Source organism: Ranitomeya variabilis, chromosome 6 (genome assembly GCF_051348905.1).
Source record: "Ranitomeya variabilis isolate aRanVar5 chromosome 6, aRanVar5.hap1, whole genome shotgun sequence".
NCBI classification, from domain to species: domain Eukaryota; kingdom Metazoa; phylum Chordata; class Amphibia; order Anura; family Dendrobatidae; genus Ranitomeya; species Ranitomeya variabilis.
The window spans coordinates 244471430-244493422 of record NC_135237.1 but is presented as its reverse complement, the minus strand read 5'-3'; the positions used below and the strand labels follow the sequence as shown (position 1 = coordinate 244493422).

The 21993-nt window shown below is 44.4% G+C and overlaps 1 protein-coding gene across 6 annotated transcripts in view; it reads left to right on the top strand.

Moving 5' to 3' along the window:
- Positions 1 to 21993, top strand: part of LOC143782270 (poly(rC)-binding protein 3-like) — a 2306623-nt gene that overhangs the window by 1597448 nt on the left and 687182 nt on the right. For all 6 annotated transcript variants that reach the window (XM_077269554.1, XM_077269555.1, XM_077269553.1 and 3 more), the window contains one exon: positions 10268 to 10315. The gene's annotated coding sequence lies outside the window, so the exon portion shown is untranslated. The remainder of the gene's footprint in view (positions 1 to 10267; positions 10316 to 21993) is intronic.

Genomic DNA, 21993 nt, shown 5'->3' with positions numbered 1-21993 from the left:
GAGATCTTGCCCTGGGCATGCTCAGTGTGTGCAAAGCAGGACTTAGTCCCAGAAAAGCCTGCTCGCCGCAGATCAGTGCAGGGTACAATAGCAGAGCCTGGAGAGGCAGCAGTAACCCTTTGCACAGAATCAGTCTCAGTGAGACGCTGGGACCGACGTCTCCGCTGAGCAGTCTCCACTGTGGCCGATGGAGAATGGGAGACCGCAGCAGACACGGATCGAGATTCCCCCTGTGCAGCAGAGGAAACTCAACTCCTAACACACTGGGCCTCAGTTTTGGTTCAGTCTCCAAAAAAAAAGGGAGATTGAAATTCTCACAAAGTGGATATATTTCAGTCCTGTTAGTTTGTCGTATATCAGCCAGCCACTTTCTGCCACTTACATTGCGTTGTTTTATACACTGGGCCTCAGTTTTGGTTCAGTCTCCAAAAAAAAGGGAGATTGAAATTCTCACAAAGTGGATATATTTCAGTCCTGTTAGTTTGCCGTATATCAGCCAGCCACTTTCTGCCACTTACATTGTGTTGTTTTATACACTGGGCCTCAGTTTTCTTTCAGTCTCCAAAAAAAAGGGAGATTGAAATTCTCACAAAGTGGATAAATTTCAGTCCTGTTAGTTTGTCGTATATCAGCCAGCCACTTTCTGCCACTTACATTGAGTTGTTTTATACACTGGGCCTCAGTTTTGGTTCAGTTTCCAAAATAAAATGGAGATTGAAATTCTCACAAAGTGGATATATTTCAGTCCTGTTAGTTTGTCGTATATCAGCCAGCCACTTTCTGCCACTTACATTGCATTGTTTTATACACTGGGCCTCAGTTTTGGTTCAGTCTCCCAAAAAAAAGGGAGATTCAAATTCTCAACAAGTTTATATACACCTTCTACCTTGTTTTACAGTACCATATAACGGTTTTGTTGAGCCAGCGTCATCGTCCCGAACGCTTTAGCACCTTACATGGTGACACAGAGGAATGTGCACATGACATTGAAGAGGAGGTGATAGATGACCCAGTTGTTGACCCAGATTGGCAGCCATTGGGGGAAGAGGGTGCCGCTGCCAGTAGCTCAGAAGCGGAGGAGGATGATCCGCAGCAGCCATCTACATCGCAACAACTGTCATCTGGCAGGCCCGTATCAGGCCAAAAAACGTTTGTCAAAAACAAAAACAGTTTTAGGACAGCGTCCCATCCGGTGAAAGTAGCACAGCGTGCAATGCCTGAAAAGGTATTCCATAGTAGGAAGAGTGTAGTGTGGCAATTTTTTAACCAAGATCCGAATGATCAGTGCAAATTTATCTGTAAGAAATTCTCAAAGACCTTTAGCAGAGGGAAGAATCTTCAAAATTTAAATACAACGTGCATGCTTAGACATTTAACCAGCATGCACTTGCAAGCCTGGACTAATTACCAAACGTCCCGTACTGTTGCTGCACCTGCTCAGAATGAAGGTAGTCAGCAACGCTACATTGCTTCCCTCACTGTAAGCCCACCGGTTAGGACACCACCAGCAGCAAATGTGGAGGTATCGTCGCAAGGCAAAAGCAGTCAGGGAATCATAAGGTTCTTGGTAGGAAACACTGTATGTAGGCCAATATCAAGAATACCATCACCAACCCTCTCTCAATCCGCCATGTCCACCACCCCCACCGCTAGTTGCACCATATGCAGCTCTCCAGTCCAGCTCATCCTACAAGAGACTCTCGTTAGGAAAAGAAAGTACTCATCCTCTCATCCGCGTACACAGGGTTTGAATGCCCACATTGCTATACTAATCTCGCTAGAGATGATGCCCTACCGGTTGGTTGAAAGCAAATCTTTCAAAGACGTGATGGCCTACGCAGTACCACGCTATGACCTACCCAGTCGGCACTTCTTTGCGAGAAAAGCCATCCCAGCCCTCCACCAGCATGTCAAAGACCGCATTGTCCATGCACTGAGGCAATCAGTCAGTGGAAAGATGCACCTCACAACAGATGCATGGACCAGTAGGCATGGCCAGGGAAGCTACGTGTCCATCACGGCGCACTGGGTTAATGTGGTGGATGCAGGGTCCACAGGGGACAGCCATAGTGGGACAGTTCTTCCTAGCCCACGGTCTAGGAAACAGTTGGCTGTAGGCATTTGCCACCCCTTTTCCTCCTCCTCCTCCTCTTTAAGTGAAAGCTCATCCACACAGCGCAGTCACACGACAACTCCATCTGCAGCTGCCAGTGTTGCACACGAGGTATTCCATTATCGAACAGCTAGTGGTAAGCGTCAGCAGGCTGAGTTACAAATGAAGTGTTTGGGCGACAACAGACACACCGCGGAAGTACTGGCCGAGTACTTGCAGCAACAAACTTAGTCATGGCTGGGCAGTGTACATCTTGAGGCAGGCAAGGTAGTCAGTGATAACGGAAGGAATTTTATGGCTGCCATAGCCCTTTCAGAACTGAAACACATACCTTGCCTGGCTCACACCTTGAACCTGGTGGTGCAGTGCTTCCTCAAAAATTATCCGGAGTTACCAGCCCTGCCCCTGAAGGTGCGAAGACTTTGCTCGCACATCCGCCGGTCGCCCGTACACTCCAGCCGTATGCAGAACCATCAGCGATCGCTGAATCTTCCCCAGCACCGCCAAATAACACAGGTCAACAAAAAAAAAAATTTTTTCTGGTGTCCAAAATATTTTAATGAATTTGGGGTATTTTTGGGGTGCTGATTCTGAATATGCTATCAGTTTTGCCAGATTGGCTCAAGTTTTTGAGATTTTTGGTATCTTATTTATAGCACTTGTTGGTAAATGCGACGCATCATCTCATTAATTTCTTTGGATTAGTACTTGAACTGAGCAGTTCTCAATATAGTTTTGTGTTAATTAGTGTTCTAAAAGTTTGTTCATAGCTTGATTTTTGCACTAACTTTATGTTGTTGTCTGTTTTCCAGTGAAAAGCATGAACTCATCAAGAAGAAGTTGTCTTAACGATCCAGACTCATTCTGTTACATTTGTGGTGAATACACACTGCCAAAACATAGAAGAAACATAACAGACTTCGTAAAAAAAGTGTATTTTGCCTATTTTGGGGTTATGCTTGGGGACCAAGACAAGTTTTGGGCACCACACATAGTGTGCAAAGCATGTATCGAATTATTACGAAAATGGAGCAAAGGACAAAGAAAAAGCTTCAAATTTGGTGTTCCAATGGTGTGGAGAGAGCCAAAAAATCATCATGATGACTGTTATTTCTGTGCAGTGCAAGTGCAAGGATTCAATAAGCATAAGAAACAAAAATGGGAGTAACATGGAATCTGCAAGAAGGCCTGTCCCTCATTGTGAAGATGTGCCTGTACCTGTGTTTACCATAAATAACAGTCATCATGATGATTTTTTGGCTCTCTCCACACCATTGGAACACCAAATTTGAAGCTTTTTCTTTGTCCTTTGCTCCATTTTCGTAATAATTCGATACATGCTTTGCACACTATGTGTGGTGCCCAAAACTTGTCTTGGTCCCCAAGCATAACCCCAAAATAGGCAAAATACACTTTTTTTACGAAGTCTGTTATGTTTCTTCTATGTTTTGGCAGTGTGTATTCACCACAAATGTAACAGAATGAGTCTGGATCGTTAAGACAACTTCTTCTTGATGAGTTCATGCTTTTCACTGGAAAACAGACAACAACATAAAGTTAGTGCAAAAATCAAGCTATGAACAAACTTTTAGAACACTAATTAACACAAAACTATATTGAGAACTGCTCAGTTCAAGTACTAATCCAAAGAAATTAATGAGATGATGCGTCACATTTACCAACAAGTGCTATAAATAAGATACCAAAAATCTCAAAAACTTGAGCCAATCTGGCAAAACTGATGACATATTCAGAATCAGCACCCCAAAAATACCCTAAATTCGATGAAATATCTTTGGCACCAAAAATGCTGTTGACCAGTGTAATCGACGTTGCAACAAGGTGGAACTCCACACTGCACATGGTTCAGAGGCTGTGCGAACAGAGGCGTGCTGTAATTAATTTGTGGGAGGATACACATACACGGGCAGGCACTTGGATGGCAGACATGGAGTTGTCTGTGTGCAGTGGTCGAAGCTACAAGACCTCTGTCAAGTCCTTCAGTGTTTTGAGGAATGCACACGGCTGGTAAGAGCAGATGACACCATCATAAGCATGAGCATCCCACTAATGCGTCTGCTGATGCAAAGTTTAACGCACATTAAGGAGCAGGCGTCTGCAGCCGAGGAGGAGGGAAGCCTTGATGACAGTCAGCCATTGTCTGCTCAGGTAACTCTCCTGGATGAGGTAGCGGACGAAGAGGAGGAGGATGATGGGGATGAATATTTATGGGAGGAGGATGCTTCTCAGGGGGCAATAGAAACTGGTGGCATTGCAAGGTCAGGTACAGGGTTTTTGTGGGACACAAGTGATGTTGATTTGCAAGAAAGTGCTCCTCAACCCAGCCCAAGCAGTGAATTGACACCTGGAACATTCACCCACATGGGTGAGTATGCCTTGCATATCCTAAAAAGGGACCCCTGCATTATCAAAATGATGACCTATGACGATTACTGGTTGGCCTGCCTCCTGGATCCACGATATAAAGGAAAATTACAAAATATCATGCCACATGAGAACCTTGAGCAAATATTGGCTACTAAACAAGCAACTCTTGCAGACCGTTTGGTTCAGGCATTCCCAACACACAGCGGCGGTGATGGTTCTCACACGAGCCATAGGGGGCAACATGGCAGAGGTGTTAGAGGTGCACAAATCTGAAGTGGCATTGGACAGAGGGGTTTTATGACCAGGTTGTGGAGTGATTTCGCAATGACCGCTGACACGACAGGTACTGCTGCATCTATTCAAAGTGACAGGAGACAGGGCCATGGTCACCACCTGGCGCAAGCACCCATGCGAGTGCCGTTTACCTGGACAGGTGGGTGTGCCCACTCGTGGGCGACGGCACTGGCACAGGGTCCCTCATAGTACAATGAAGTGTCTCTGATGGTGGTGGTGCACAACCAACGTCAGACACACCGTCGTAATATGAGGGGCCCTGTGCCAGTACCGCCGCACACGAGAGAGTTCCCCCCTAGCTCGAACAGTGCTTTACCACTTGCAATACTTACCTCTCCCGACTCCACCACTGTGTAGTCTGTGCTGTTAAATCCTTCAATGGCACTGCCAATACAAATTTGTTGAAATGATAGATGATAGTTAAAATATACAGGGGCCCTGGCCTCCATTTAGACCAGTTAATACTTTATGCCTACTACCACTGTCTGCTACTCAGCAGAGGAGCCCACCCCTGCACCTAGCTATGCCACCTGTTTATTTATGATCAATTTTTTGGCAGACATTTTGCCCACTTTATTATTTGGGCCTACTAACTCTTTCTGCTGCTCATTCCAGTTGCCCTCCACTGAACAAAGCAATGCCGCCTGTTTAGTCCTGTTACCACATTTGAACTGCATTTAGGCTACTTTATTATTTGGGCCTACTAACTGTGTCTGCCGCTCATTACAGTCGTCCTCCACTGAACAAAGCAATGCCGCCTGTTTAGTCCTGTTACCACTTTTGAACTGCATTTAGCCCACTTTATTATTTGGGCCTACTAACTGTGTCTGCCGCATATTACAGTTGTCCTCCTGTGATGGTGAGATATGCTATGTGGGTATCATTTTTGTGTATATTTCTATTTTACTGATTATCATGGTGTTACTGTATCTTGTAGGATGAGTTGTTATTTGCCATCTGATATTCTCCCCACAGTTCTGTATTGTTATCTCTCCACAGGGTCAGTGAATAAATTTGTTTGCTAATATGCTAATGACATATTGAACTAGCTTGTTGAAACAATGACCCCCTGTAGTGCCTTAACCCACCAGGCACCTTTGTCAGGTGGGGGAGGCCTGAAAACCACCCCAACCTGTTTGACTACTCCTGGACATAAGGGGAGGACAGGAGCTGGGGGGAATTCAGATCCTGTATGGACCCATGAGGTGAAGACAGCATGTCAGAGAGAGAAAGAAGGGAATATGGACTGTTATCCTCTGTGCTGGATTGTTGGACTTTTATCCTGTTACTGAAATGCATTCGTGTTCTGGAATATTTTACCTTTGTGTGATAGATCGTATATATGGACCTTTCGTGTTTTGCCTAAATAAAGGTCTTGGAATTGTTTACTATTCTCTTGCTCTGTTGATTGTGTGATACCGGAGAAGGAACCCATGACAACTGGTGGCAAGCAGCGGGATCAACATAGTGCAACCTAATGGAGACCACCTACTCCCATATGTCTGAAGAAGGACGAGCACTGGAGACGAGGACCCCTACCCCAAAAAGCCAGTGGGTGGTGTGGTACGAAGAAGAGATGGCGGTTCTGGGCCCAGGCGTCTCTCAGGAGTACAAGGAGGAGGCTGCCCGCCGGGCACAGCGGAGACAAGAAGCAATGGAGCTTGAAAGAGGGAGTAACGCAATGTGGAATGTAAACCCAATGATCCGGGAGCTTGTACGGATCACCCGGACAGAGTTTCAGCCATTTGATGAGGCTTCCGGAGATGTGGAGGGATTCTTCAAGGACTTTGAGCAGCAGTGTGCTGTGATGGAGGTGCCTCACTCTGGCTGGATGCGTTTGTTAGTGGGACTCCTGAACGGTAGCCTGGCGGAGGCTTACCGAACCATTGACTCACAGCAGAATCGGGATTATAACATTGTGAAGCAGACTATCCTGGATTACCATGCTATCACTCCAGACTCATATAGGGCCAAGTTCCGAGACCTCCCATGCAATACGGTGGATCGTTTAGGATGTATGCACATAAGATGTCCCAGGCATGTCGGAGATGGCTGGAAGCAGAAAACGCCTTTACTGTGGAAGATGTTACACAGGCGTTCCTTATAGAACAATTTCTTGCCAAGTGCCCTGCAGAGGTACGGGAATGGGTCTGGGAGCGCCCACCGTGGACCGTGGTTAGAGCTGGAGCCCTGGCCGATGAAGCCCTTACTATCCGACCACAATGGAGGAGGCTTCTGGACAATGAACCACAGCCTTCGACCGCGCCCTGTCCCCCTCTGATTATATCTGCCCTTCCACCCAGCTGCAGGCCAATGACAATCACAGCTCACAATCCTGGGCCCCAACAGTTCCGACCACGACCTGGGGGTATCACAGAGAGGAGATGTTACCGGTGTGGACAACCTGGACATCTGCAGTCTGGCTGTCCCTCAAGGATTCAGAGGGAGCCCCACGCAGCCCCACCTCATCCAGTGCATCTTGTGCACTCCATCCCGCCTGAGGAAGAGCTACCACCACCCCCACCAGAGTGGCCCACCGACCAGGGCACCATAGATACCCCTCCTGGAGTATACGGACTCCGACCTTTGTCCATCAGAAATACACAGCAACGGCATTGCCACCTGCAGGATGTCTTAATTGATGGATACAAAGTGTCGGGATTTAGATACACGGGGGCATTCCTGACTATCGCTGACCCCCGTGTGGTTCGACCCGAGGCAATTCACCAGGGCCTGGGAATTCCCATTGTCCTTGCAGGGGGTGTCCGCAAATATATACAGAGAGCTTTGGTACGTTTGGATTTTGGTTTTGGAGAAAAACTGTGTTGGATTGAAGTTATGGGAGGACTTCCTGCAGATATCCTCCGTGGAAATGACACTGGGGAGTTGCAAAGTCATTTTTTGGGAGCAGAAGGTCTGTGGGCCTCTCCTTATGAAAGAACAATTGGAGGGAGATATCGCAGATACCGTAATGCCCATCAATCCCTACGTTCTAGAGTTCAGAGACTGTCTCGTCCAGCTAGCTACCTTGGCTAATGAACATCAGCGAATGGCCCAGTCCAGTCAAAAAGCCTGGTATGACCATAAAGCCAGGACCCGGGAATTTATGGACAAGTGCTCATGATTATTGCAACCCCTGCCACTGTACAAGGAACTATAAACAGTGGAGCAAAGTGGACTAAAGTGAGCAGACCAGAGGTCTGTGTAGACCTAATGGCGTGCTCACTTATTATGGGGGGGGGGAGAGGTTGTGATGGTGTGATATGAAATGTGGGTATCATTTTTGTGTATATTTCTATTTTACTGATTATCATGGTGTTACTGAATCTTGTAGGATGAGTTGTTATTTGCTATCTGATATTCTCCCCACAGTTCTGTATTATTATCTCTCCACAGGGTCAGTGAATAAAGTTGTTTGCTAATATGCTAATGACATATTGATCTAGCTTGTTGAAACAATGACCCCCTGTAGAGCCTTAACCCACCAAGCACCTTTGTCAGGTGGGGGAGGCCTGAAAACCACCCCAACCTGTTTGACTACTCCTGGACATAAGGGGAGGACAGGAGCTGGGGGGAATTCAGATCCTGTGCAGACCCATGAGTTGAAGACAGCATGTCAGAGAGAGAAAGAAGGGAATATGAACTGTTATCCTCTGTGCTGGATTGTTGGACTTTTATCCTGTTACTGAAATGCATTCGTGTTCTGGAATATTTTATCCTTTGTGTGATGGATCGTACATATGGACCTTTCGTGTTTTGCCTAAATAAAGGTCTTGGAATTGTTTACTATTCTATTGCTCTGTTGATTGTGTGATACCGGAGAAGGAACCCGTGACACCTCCACTGAACAAAGCAATGCCGCCTGTTTAGTCCTGTTACCAATTTTGAACTGCATTTAGCCCACTTTATTATTTGGGCCTACTAAGTGTGTCTGCCGCTCATTACAGCTGTCCTCCACTGAACAAAGCAATGCCGCCTGTTTAGTCCTGTTAACAATTTTGAACTGCATTTAGGCTACTTTATTATTTGGGCCTACTAAGTGTGTCTGCCGCTCATTACAGTTGTCCTCCACTGAACAAAACAATGCCGCCTGTTTAGTCCTGTTACCGATTTTGAACTGCATTTAGCTCACTTTATTATTTGGGCCCACTAACTGTGTCTGCCGCTCATTACAGTTGTCCTCCACTAAAGAAAGCAATGCCACCTGTTTAGTCCTGTTATCAATTGTGAACTGCATTTAGCCCACTTTATTATTTGGGCCTATATCTGTGTTTCCTCCTCATCCTGCCCATTGCCCAGCCACTGCTACATGAGTCTGCTGGTACATTGACCCAGACCACTACATTCCCCTTGCACTCTACACAGCCAGAATCTGACCCTGCTGAAAGTCAGGTTCCCCTTCCCGCATACTACACCACCTTACACGGGGACAAAGAGGAAGGTGCACATGAAAGTGCAGGTTCCTTCATCAAATGGGGGGGTATTCTCGTTGGCTACGTCACTGGCACAGGGCCCCTCATAGTAAGCAAAAGTGTCTCTGCCGGTGGGAGGCACCACACCGCCGTACTACGAGGGGCCCTGTGCCAGTGCCAATGCCAACAAGTGGGCCCCCCCTGCTTGCTCAGAATCACAGCACTTGCAAAGTTGAAATACTTACCTCTCCCTGCTCCACCGCCGTGACGTATTCCGCGTTTCCTGGGCTCACGAAAATCTTGAGCTAGCCCTACCCTCCACAACTTTAGCCAAATGGCCCCCAGTTTTCAATGCCTAACTATTATTATAAAGTAAATTAAGATTGACAAGCTTCAGTAATAAGAATTGATGTTTTTGGCATTGAAATGGACACTGTAGGTGTTTTCCTGTCCTCCACTCACTGCCGACTTTGATTCCCCATTGACTTGCATTGGGTTTCGTGTTTCAGTCAGCCCCCGACTTTTCGCAATAATCGGCCGATTTCACCCGACCCGACCTTTCACAAAGTCGGGTTTTGCTCAACCCGACTTGATCCCAAAAAAGTAAAAGTCGCTCAACCCTAGTTCTAGGTAATTTTACTATTGCGCCAAATTTAAGCCACTCCTTGATGATCATCTTCACAGTGTTCCATGGTATATCTAGTGCTTGCAAATAATTTTTTTATCCTTCTCTTGACTGATCACTTTCGACAATGGAATCCGTTTGCTGTGTTGTAAAATGGTTACAAAAATGGTTACAACAAAGAAAAGGTTATGAAAATCCTACTAGAACAGATAAACTGCATATGGGATTAATCAGAATCACTTTAAAAGATAGCAGCTGTGTACTGAATACTATGAAGCGTGAGTTTTAATGTGGTTGCTATTTCTGAACACAACCACATCACCAATTTTAAGAGTGTTCACACTTATGTAATCACATTATTTTAGTTTTCTTATTTTTATGAATTGTGATTTTCTTGGTCTCTTACTAAATGCCAGTCTTATGTTCATTCTACAGATCACAGCATCACAGGGCAGAGGTGAAGCCTGCACAAAATATTCAAAAGTAAGTGATGTAATGAAAACTAAAACTAACATTTTACAACAATATAAAGATGAAAAATAAGTTACACAAACTAAACTGTGTTATATAAGATATTTCAGTTTTACATCTCAATTATGTGAATGGACAATAGGACGCAGCTCCATTTTTCAACCCTGGCATGTTTTATGGCAAGAATTTTGGAATATTTCTTTTCATTAACCCCTCCCTGACATTATATTTACATGTATGATACAGTGGGCAAGGAGCTTTAACAACAAAGGTCCATGCACAGCGTAAAGATGTAGCTAGCTCAGAAGCAAAACTGGCGCCAACAGCTACTGGTGTCAGCTGGTGTAGCTGACTCCTTACTCCAATGTCTAACATTCATGAGAGGGAAGGGGCTCTTTCTTTCACTTCCTCATCCCTGTCACTCCTCCCACCCGCAATCTGATTGCAAGCTGCTGATGACTGCTAAGGTCAACCAACGGCCTCCTAGTCATCCAGAGTAAAGTGTAGACGGACTAAATGTTTATAATTAGTGATAAGCGAACATGCTCGCCACTACTCGGTACTCGTCCGAGTATCACTATGCTTGGGGTACTCGGCGAGCACTGACTATTTCCCGGATAATTCGGCGGGAGCTCGGGTCTCCTCCTTTTAATTTTGGCTATTTTTAGAGCGCCAATCAGCATGCAGGGATTGTCTGCCATACACTGTAATACTGTAGCCATCTTTATTGTGGTTTTATAGTGATTGGCTGGCCGCACAGCATCATCAGGTCCGTAAGAGACCTGACGCCGCCCTGCTCGCATCATTCTGCTCCGGACTCAGCTAGTGTAGGGAGAGCTGCTGCTGAGATAGGGCCAGATTCTTACATTTATTAGTTAGTGTGGGTCTACTAGTGTTCAATCCACAAATCCTGATAAACCAACAGTCCTTTTTAGAGCTAATTCGGGGTATATAGATTGCAGTGCTAGGTAGGCAGGGGAGTCTATGTGCACATAGCCACATCAGTGCAAGGCCTGCAGGCACTACATGTGAGTATACAGATCTCACTGCATACCTCAAAAATCTCCATTCTTGTCTGCTGCTGCGTATTTTATATATATGTAGCTGCAGGTATCCGTCACATTTTTTTTTCTTGCAGCTTATACCTTCTAATTTTATTAGAAAGCAATCCATTGCCCCTTTTTTCTACATTAATTTGTTTGGTTACGCTGCAGACTACAGCCAGGTCATTGCAAGCGTGAAAATCTAACAATTTAAAAACTTTTTTTTTTATCCCAGGCATCAGATGTGAGTGTGCAGAAAAATCTGGCCTTTTTTTTAGGTACTATATTATTTTTTGGAATGTCTTACAACCTTGTTGGACACCATTTTGCTGACCAAAAAATCTGTAGCTGGCCCAAAATATTTAGCTACAGTTCTTATATTTATCACTGTGATTTGTAAGCCACGCCCATCGCATATCATTGCGCTAAATATTTAACAATTTTAGTACTTCAATTTTTTTTTAGTGTCATAGCGTACTTATTGACACAATTTTGGTGGGCCCAAAAAAAAGACCACATTTTGATCAGTCTGTTATCTCCATCTGACGCCTGGTCTATCTGTGGCCTCCAAATTCTTGCTTTTCAGGCATACATTGCATTTTTTTGGTCTGCTAGCCTTGGTCTACTCAGTATTTTGTGGTTTAAATTTTTTTTTTTTTTAAAAGGCCCCATATCTAAACAGTCTTTTATCTCCGTCAGATGCCTGGTGTATCTGTGGTGTCAAAATCCTCACTTTGCAGGCATACATTGCATTGTTTTGTGTGCTAGCCTTGGTCTACTCATTATTTTGTGGTTTAACCCCTTAACGACCGCCGATACGCCTTTTAACAGCGGCAGTTAAGGGTACTTAAACCACAGTGCCGTTAATTAACAGCGCTGTAGAAAAAGTGAATAGCGCCCCCAGAGTCGGATTTCCTCTGGGGTCTCGGTTACTGGGGGTAGCCGAGACCCCAGAGAACATGATTCGGGTTTTTTTTACCGACCCCGAGTTGCGATCACCGGTAATTAACCGTTTACCGGCGGTCGCAACGAAAAAAAAAACGCGATTTGCTATTTCATTTCTCTGTCCTCCGATGTGATCGCACATCAGAGGACAGAGAAATGGGGTCCCCGATCGCCCCCCGATACTCACCTGTCTCCCCCGATACTCACCTGTCTCCCCCGGTGCTCCTCGTGGCTCCCGATGGGCGCCGCCATCTTCTTCCGGCCAAAAAATGGTGGGTGCATGCGTAGTGCGCTCGCCGGCAGGCACCCGGGAGATCTTTGGGGTCTCAGCTGCCGGGGGTAGCCGAGACCCCAAAGAACATGATCGGGGTCGGTTTTTACCGACCCCTGTTTTGCGATCTCCGGTAATTAACTGTTTACCGGTGACCGCAAAAGGAAAAAAAAAAAAAAACGATGTGTAATTCTCTGTCCTCTGATGTGATCGCACATCAGAGGACAGAGAAATAGGGGGATTCGTGGGACCCTATCATACCTACCGGTGTCCCTGGGTCCTCCTAAGTCCTCTCCTGCCCGCCGGCTTCTTCCTTCGGGTTAGGGTTAGGGCTAGGGTTAGGGTTAGGGCTAGGGTTAGGGTTGGGGCTAATTTTAGGGTTAGGGTTAGGGTTGGGGCTAAATTTAGGGTTAGGGTTAGGGCTAGGGTTAGGGTTGGGGCTAAATTTAGGGTTAGAGTTGGGGCTAAATTTAGGGTTAGGGTTAGGGTTGGGGCTAAATTTAGGGTTAGGGTTAGGGTTGGGGCTAAATTTAGAGTTAGGGTTGGGGCTAAATTTAGGGTTAGGGCTAGGGTTAGGGTTGGGGCTAAAGTTAGGGCTAGGGTTGGGGCTAAAGTTAGGACTAGGGTTGCGGCTAAAGTTAGGGTTAGAGTTGAGATTAGGGTTAGGGTTTGGATTAGGGTTGGCATTATGGTTACATTTGGGATTAGGGTTAGGTTTTGGATTAGGGTTAAGGTTAGGGTTGGGATTAGGGGTGTATTGGGATTAGGGTTAGGTTTGAGGTTAGGGTTGAGATTAGGATTAGGGGTGTGTTGGATTTAGGGTTCTGATTAGGGTTATGGTTGTTTTGGGGTTAGGGTTGTGATTATCGTTAGGGTTGTGATTAGGATTATGGATCGGGTTGGAATTAGGGTTAGGGGTGTGTTGGGGTTAGGGTTGGAGTTAGAATTGGGGGTTTCCACTGTTTAGGCACATCAGGGGGTCTCTAAACGCCACAGCCAACTTTGCGCTCAAAAAGTCAAATGGTGCTCCCTCCCTTCTGAGCTCTGCCATGAGCCCAAACAGTGGTTTACCCCCACATATGAGGCATCAGCGTACTCGGGATAAATTGGACAACAACTTTTGGGGTCCAATTTCTCCTGTTACCCTTGTGAAAATAAAAACTTGGGGGCTAAAAAATCTTTTTTGTGGAAAACAAAATATTTTTTATTTTCACAACTCTGCATTATAAACTCCTGTGAAGCACTTGGGCATTCAAAGTTCTCACCACACATCTAAATAAATTCCTTGGGGGGTCTAGTTTCCAAAATGGGGTCACTTGTGGGGGTTTCTACTGTTTAGGTACATCAGGGGCTCTGCAAACGCAACATAACGCCCGCAGACCATTGTATCAAAGTCTGCATTCCAAAACGGCGCTTCTTCCCTTCCGAGCTCTGCCATGCGCCCAACCAGTGGTTTACCCCCACATATGGGGTATCAGCCTACTCAGCATAAATTGCACAATAAATTTTGGGGTCCAATTTCTCCCGTTACCCTTGTGAAAGTAAAAATTTGGGGGTGAAAATATCATTTTTGTGGAAAAAATATGATTTTTTTTATTTTCATGGCTTTCCATTATAAACTTCTGTGAAGCAGTGTGGGGTTCATAGTGCTCACCACACATCTAGATAAGCTCTCTGGGGGGTCTATTTTCCAAAATGGGGTCAATTGTGGGGGGTTTCTACTGTTTAGGTACATCAGGAGCTCTGCAAATGCAACATGACGCCCGCAGACTATCCCATCAAAGTCTGCATTACAAGCGGAGCTCCTTCCCTTCCGAGCCCCGATGGGTGCCCAAACAGTGCCCCCCCACATATGGGGTATCAGCGTACTCAGAACATACTGGTCAACAGATTTTGGGGTCCATTGTCTCCTGTTACCCTTGAGAAAAAAAAAATTTGCAGGCTAAAAAATCATTTTTGAGGAAAAAAAAGGATTTTTTATTTTCATGGCTCTACTTTATAAATTTCTGAGAAGCACTTGGGGGTTTAAAGTGCTCACCACACATCTAGATAAGTTCCTTAAGGGGTCTAGTTTCCAAAATGGGGTCACTTGTGGGGGGTTTCTACTGATTAGGCACATCAGGGGCTCTCCAAACGCGTCATGGTGTTACAATCTCAATTCCAGCCATTGAAAAAGTAAAATGGCAATCCTTCTCTTCCAAGCTCTGCAGTGCGCCCAAACAGTGGTTTACCCCCACATCTGGGGTATCAATGTACTCAGGAGAAATTGCTCAACAACTCTTGTTTTCTAATTTCTCCTGTTACCCTTGTGAAAATAAAAATTTGGGGGCAAAAAGATCATTTTTGTAGAAAAAAATGTGATTTTTTTATTTTCACGGCTCTACTTTATAAAATTCTGTGAAGTACCTGGGGGTTTAAAGTGCTCACCACACATCTAGTTAAGTTCCTTAAGGGGTCTAGTTTCCAAAATGGTGACACTTGTTGGGGTTTTGCACTGTTTAGGCACATCAGGGGCTCTCCAAACGCGACATGGCATCCGATCTCAATTCCAGCCAATTCTACATTGAAAAAGTAAAACGGCACTCCTTCTCTTCCAAGCTCTGCGGTGTGCCCAAACAGTGGTTTAGCCCCACATATGGGGTATCAACGTACTCAGGAGAAATTGCTCAACAACTTTTGTGGTCTAATTTCTCCTGTTACCCTTGTGAAAATAAGAATTTGTGGGCGAAAAGATCATTTTTGTGTAAACAAATGCGATTTTTTATTTTTACGGCTCTACTTTATAAACTTCTGTGAAGCATTTGGGGGCTCAAAGTGCTCACCACACATCTAGGTAAGTTCCTTAAGGGGTCTAGTTTCCAAAATGGTGTCCCTTGTGGAGCGTTTCCACTGTTTAGGCACATCAGGGGCTCTCTAAACGTGACCGATCTCAATTCCAGCCAATTCTGCATTGAAAAAGTCAAACGGCGCTCCCTCTCTTCCAAGCACTGCGGTGCGCCCAAACAGTGGTTTACCCCCACATATGGGGTATCAGCGTATTCAGGAGAAATTGCACAACAAAATTTATGGTTAAATTTCGGTTTTTACACTTGTGAAAATAAAAAAAATGGTTCTGAAGTAAAATGTTTGCAAAAAAAAGTTAAATGTTCATTTTTGCCTTCCACATTGTTTCAGTTCCTGTGAAGCATGTAAAGGGCTAACAAACTTCTTGAATGTTGTTTTGAGCACCTTGATGGGTGCAGTTTTTAGAATGGTGTCACACTTGGTTATTTTCTATCATATAGACCCCTCAAAATGACTTCAAATGTGATGTGGTCCCTAAAAAAAAATGGTGTTGTAAAAATGAGAAATTGCTGGTCAACTTTTAACCCTTATAACTCCCTAACAAAAAAAATTTTTGTTTACAAAATTGTGCTGATATAAAGTAGACATGTGGGAAATGTTATTTATTAACTATTTTTTGAGACATATCTCTCTGATTTAAGGGCATAAAAATACAAAGTTTGAAAATTGCTAAATTTTACAAATTTTCACCATATTTCCATTTAATATCAAAGCAATGTTACCACTAACATGAAGTACAATATGACACAAAAAAACAATCTCAGAATCAGCAGGATCCGTTGAAGCGTTCCAGAGTTATAACCTCATAAAATGACAGTGGTCAGAATTGTAAAAATTGGCCCGATCATTAAGTACCAAATTGGCTCTGTCACTAAGGGGTTAAAACATTTTTTTTTAAAGGCCTCATATTTAAACACAAAAAAGTGCCCAGCACCATAATCACAGAGGACCGTGGAAATCAGGAATGCCTACACAAAATAAGTCCTCCAATAAATTCATATAAAAATATAAATTTTATTGAATCATGTCTAAAACATACTTAAAGGGAACCTGTCACCTGAATTTGGCGGGACCAGTTTTGGGTCATATGGGCGGGGTTTTCGGGTGTTTGATTCACCCTTTCCTTACCCGCTGGCTGCATGCTGGCCGCAATATTGGATTGAAGTTCATTCTCTGTCCTCCGGAGTACACGCCAGCGCAAGCCAATTGGACTATGCCTGCTACAGTGACAGTGAGTGACACATTAACCAATGATGAGACAGTGGTTATCCCATCATTCGGCTATTGTGTTGAATGTAAAAAAAAATACTACATATATACTACATACATACAACATACATGCATACTACATACATGCATACTACATACATACTACATACTACATACATACTACATACATACTGCATACATACTACATACATACATACTACATACTACATACATACTACATGCATACTACATACATACTACATACATACATTCTACATACATACTACTTAATACATACATACTACATACATACTACATACTACATACATACTACATAAATACTACATACATACATACACCATACATACTACATGCATACATACTACATACATACTACATACATAATACATACATACATACTACATACATACTACGTACATACTACATACAATACATTCATACATTACATACAATACATACATATAGACATACAGTACATTAATCATATATTACATACTCACCATTACTTGTCATTTTGATCCCCGAAGCCAGTGTCATCTGTAAAAAAGATTAAAATAACAAACAACCAATATACTCCCTGTCCGCAGAAATCCACGAGTGTCCCACGACGATCTCCCGTGGAGAACGGCAGCATCAGCTGATGCAACCGCTCTCCAGGGGCTCCAGGAACACAATGACGGGAGGAAGGTATCCCTCCGCACTGTATTCCTCCGTCGCTGTAAAAAAATTGTCCCTAGTCTCACTTTTGGCATTGCTGTGTTAGAAATTTTCCCACGCAGCAATTGCCATAAAATGAGACTTTAAACTATAGTAACCTCAGTGATGCACTGCAGGAGCCATTGTCTCCTGTCAGTGTGTCACTGAGGGTCCTATAGAGCAGTGACATCACCCGATGTCACTGTTCTATAGGGGAGATCGTCGTGGGACACTCGTTATTAATTGGACTGCGTTGGTCAGGGAGTATACGGTTTATTATTTTACGTTTTTTGCGGGTGCTGAAGTATGGTAAGTATGGTTAAATGAAGAATATTAAAATACTTTTTTCTTAATGTGTGTGTGTTTTATTAACCCTTTATTACTATTGGATTAATAATGGATAGGCGTCCTATTGACGCTTCTCCGTTATTAACCCGGCTTAATGTCAGTTTACAATAGCAAGGTGACATTAATCCCTTATTTTACCATATTCCACCGCTACACGGGAGTGGGAAGAGAGGGGCTAAGTTTCTGGGGAGGCTGCAGACTGGTATTTGTAGCCGGGGGGGCAATATCCATGGCCCCTCTCTAGGCTATGAATATCAGCCCGCACCTGTCTGCGCAGCATTTCTGGCTATAAAATATAGGGGGACCCCACGTCATTTTAAAGGGGGTCCCCCTATTTTAATAGCCAGTAAAGGCTACGCAGACAGCTGCGGGCTGATATTCATAGCAGGCTACAAATATTGGTCGTCGGCTCTCCCCCTCTGGCGCAGAAAGCTGTGCGGGAGCCCACGCTGTTTTTTTCCTTTTTTTTTAAATTAAAACTCTCATTAAGGCCTCTTTCACACTTTTTCAGTACGGGTCCATCACTATGCATTGGGCCGACGTACCGAAGCACGTTGTAAACTTTGTGCACGACGTGGGCAGCGGATGCAGTTTTTCAACGCATCTGCTGCCCATTCTAAAGTCCGGGGAGGAAGGGGCGGAGTTTCAGCCGTGCATGCGCGGTAGAAAATAGCGGACGCAACGGACAAAAAAGCGTTCACTTGAATGTTTTTTCGTGACGACGGTCCACCAAAACACGACGGATCCGTTGCACGACGGACGCGATGTGTGGCCATCCGTCGCGATTTGTCGCTAATACAAGTCTATGGGTAAAAAACGCATCCTGCGAGCACATTTGCAGGATCCGTTTTTTCCCAAAATGACGGATTGCGACAGATTGCTAAAAATGCAAGTGTGAATGTAGCCTTAGCAACATCGGCCTTTCTATTATATATCTATGGATATATCTAACTATACATATATTTTATATATATAGAAGTATTCATCCATATATCTGGCTGCTTTCACACATCAGGTTTTTGCCATCAGGCACAAACTGGCGAGTTTTGAAAAAACGTTTTTTCCACCGGATCCGTTTTTTTCCGTCAGATCTGGTTTTTTCCGCTGGATCCGTTTTTTTCCGCCGGATCCGTTTTTTTCCGCCGGATCCATTTTTTTCAAAACTCGCCAGATTGTGCCTGACGGCAAAAACCTGATGTGTGAAAGCAGCCAGATATATGGATAGATACATCTATGTATCTATAGATATATCTAGCTATAAATATATGAATAGTTAGATATATCCATAAATATATAATAGAAAGGCCAATGTTTCTAAGGCTTCTTTCACACTTTTAGCAATCCGTTGCAATCCGTCATTATGGGAAAAAAACGGATCCTGTAAATGTGCTCGCAGGATGCATTTTTTACCCATAGACTTGTATTAGCGATGGATCGCGACGGATGGCCACACGTCGCATCCGTCGTGCAATGGATCCGTCGTGTTTTTTTGTCCGTCGCGTCTGCCATTTTCTGCCTGCGTGGCCGAAACTCCGCCCCATCCTCCCTGGACTCCAGAATGGGCAGCGGATGCATTGAAAAACTGCATCTGCTGCCCACTTCGGGCCACAAATTTCACAACGTGCGTCGGTACATCGGACCTGTACCGACGCCAGTGTGAAAGAGGCCTTAATGAGCATTTAATTTTTTTAAAAAAGAAAGCGGAAAAAAACGACGTGGGCTCCCGCACAATTTTCTGCACCAGAGGGGGAAAGCCGACGGCCGGGGGCCAATATTTGTAGCCTGCTATGAATATCAGCCCGCAGCTGTCTGCGTAGCCTTTACTGCTATTAAAATAGGGGGATCCCCAAAAAAATGACGTGGGGTCCCCCTATATTTTATAGCCAGAAAGGCTGCGCAGACAGGTGCGGGCTGACATTCATAGCCTAGAGAGGGGCCATGGATATTGGCCCCCCTGCTACAAATACCAGTCCACAGCCGCCCCAGAAATGGCACATCTTACAGATGCGCCAATTCCGGCACTTAGCCCCTCTCTTCCCACTCCCGTGTAGTGGTGGGATATGGGGTAAAAAGGGGTTAATGTCACCTTGCTATTGTAAGGTGACATTAAGCCGGGTTAATAACAAAGAGGCATCAATAAGACACCAATCCATTATTAATCCAATAGTAAAAAAGTGTTAATAAAACACACACACATTAGGAAAAAAGTATTTTAATATTCTTCATTTAACCATACTTACCATACTTCGGCGCCTGCAAAAAACGTAAAATAATAAACCATATACTACCTATCCGCCGTAGTCCAATTAATAACGAGTGTCCCATGACGATCTCCCCACTAGAACAGTGACATCGGGTGATGTCACTGCTCTATAGGACCCTCAGTGACACACTGACAGGAGACAATGGCTCCTGCAGTGCATAACTGAGGTTACTATAGTTCAAAGTCTCACTTTATGGCAATTGCTGCGTGGGAAAATTTCTAACACAGCAATGCCAAAAGTGAGACTAGGGACAATTTTTTTACAGCGGCGGAGGAATACAGTGCGGAGGGATACCTTCCTCCCGTCATTGTGTTCCTGGGGCCCCTGGAGAGCGGTTGCATCAGCTGATGCTGCCGTTCTCAATGGGAGATCGTCATGGAACACTCGTGGATTTCTGCAGACAGGGAGTATATTGATTGTTTGTTATTTTAATCTTTTTTGACTGTTGACACTGGCTTCGGGGATCAAAATGACAAGTAATGGTGAGTATGTAATATATGTTTAATGTACTGTATGTCTATATGTATGTACTGTATGTAATGTATGAATGTATTGTATGTAGTATGTATGTAGTATGTAGTATGTGTATGTATGTCTTATGTATGTAGTATGTATGTATGTTTTATGTATGTTTTTTTTACATTCAGCACATTAGCCAGATGATGGGACTACTACTGTCCCATCATTGGCTAATGTGTCAATCACTTTCACTGTAGCAGGCATCGTCCGATGGGACTTGAAGTCCCATCAGACGATGCCTGCACACACGCACAGAGCCCCGGCAGCCTGCACAGAGCCCCGGCAGGCCCGCACAGATCCCCGGCAGCCCACACGAGCCGCGGCAGCCCTCAGAGAGCTCTGGCAGCCCGCTCAGAGCCCCGGCAGGCCCGCCCAGACCCCCGGCAGCCTGCACAGAGCCCCTACAGCCCGCACAGAGCCCCGGCAGCCCGCACAGAGCCCCGGCAGCACCGCCCACACTCTTCCCCCCTTCAGAACAGTATGTAGAAGTACAGAAAGTGCTTATTTACATTCCGATATTTGTGTCCCATTGACTTGCATTGGTATTGGGTATTGGGTATCGGTATCGGCGATATCCGATATTTTTTAGATATCGGCCGATCCAATACGATACTGATACTTCTGGATATCGGAAGGTATCGCTCAACACTATATAGCTACCTCTTATATTGCAAATCATGGAAGGGGTCAAATTTTGCAGCAGGATGGTGCTCCATCTCATACATCCTTCTCTACAACAAAGTTCCTCCAGGCAAAAAAGATCAAGGTGCTCAAGGACTGGCCAGCCCAGTCATCAGATGTGAACACCATTGGGCATGTTTGGGGAAGGATGAAAGAGGAAGCTTGGAAGACAAAACCAAATAATCTAGTTGAACTTTGGGAGGCATGTACGACTGAATTCTTTGCTAATCCTCATGACTTCATTAATAAATTGTATGATTCATTGTTGAACCGCATGGATGCAGTCTTTCAAGCTCATGAAAGTCACACAAAATATTAAATATGATTCTAATAGCACCACAACTTCATTCACCAAGGTTATGCAACATATATTTGAACTTTAAGTTACCGTATATACTCGCGTATAAGCCGACCCAAGTATAAGCCGACCCCCCTAATTCTGCCACAAAAAACTGGGAAAACTTAATGACTCGAATATAAGCCTAGGGTGGAAAATGAAGCAGCTACCGGTAAATGTCAAAAGTAAAAATAGATACCAATAAAAGTAAAATTAATTGAGACATCAGTAGGTTAAGTATTTTTGAATATCCATATTGATGCAGGAGCCCCATATAATGCTGCATAAAGTTTAAGATGGCCCCATAAGATGCTCCATATTAAAATATGCCCCATATAATCCTGAATAAAGGTTAATAATGGCCCCATAAGATGCTCCATAGACACATTTGCCCAATATAATGCTGCCCAATTGTTGATTATGGCCCCATAAGATGCTTCATAAAGATATTTGCCCCATATAGTGCTGCACAAACGTTGATTATGGCCCCATAAGATGCTCCATAAAGATAT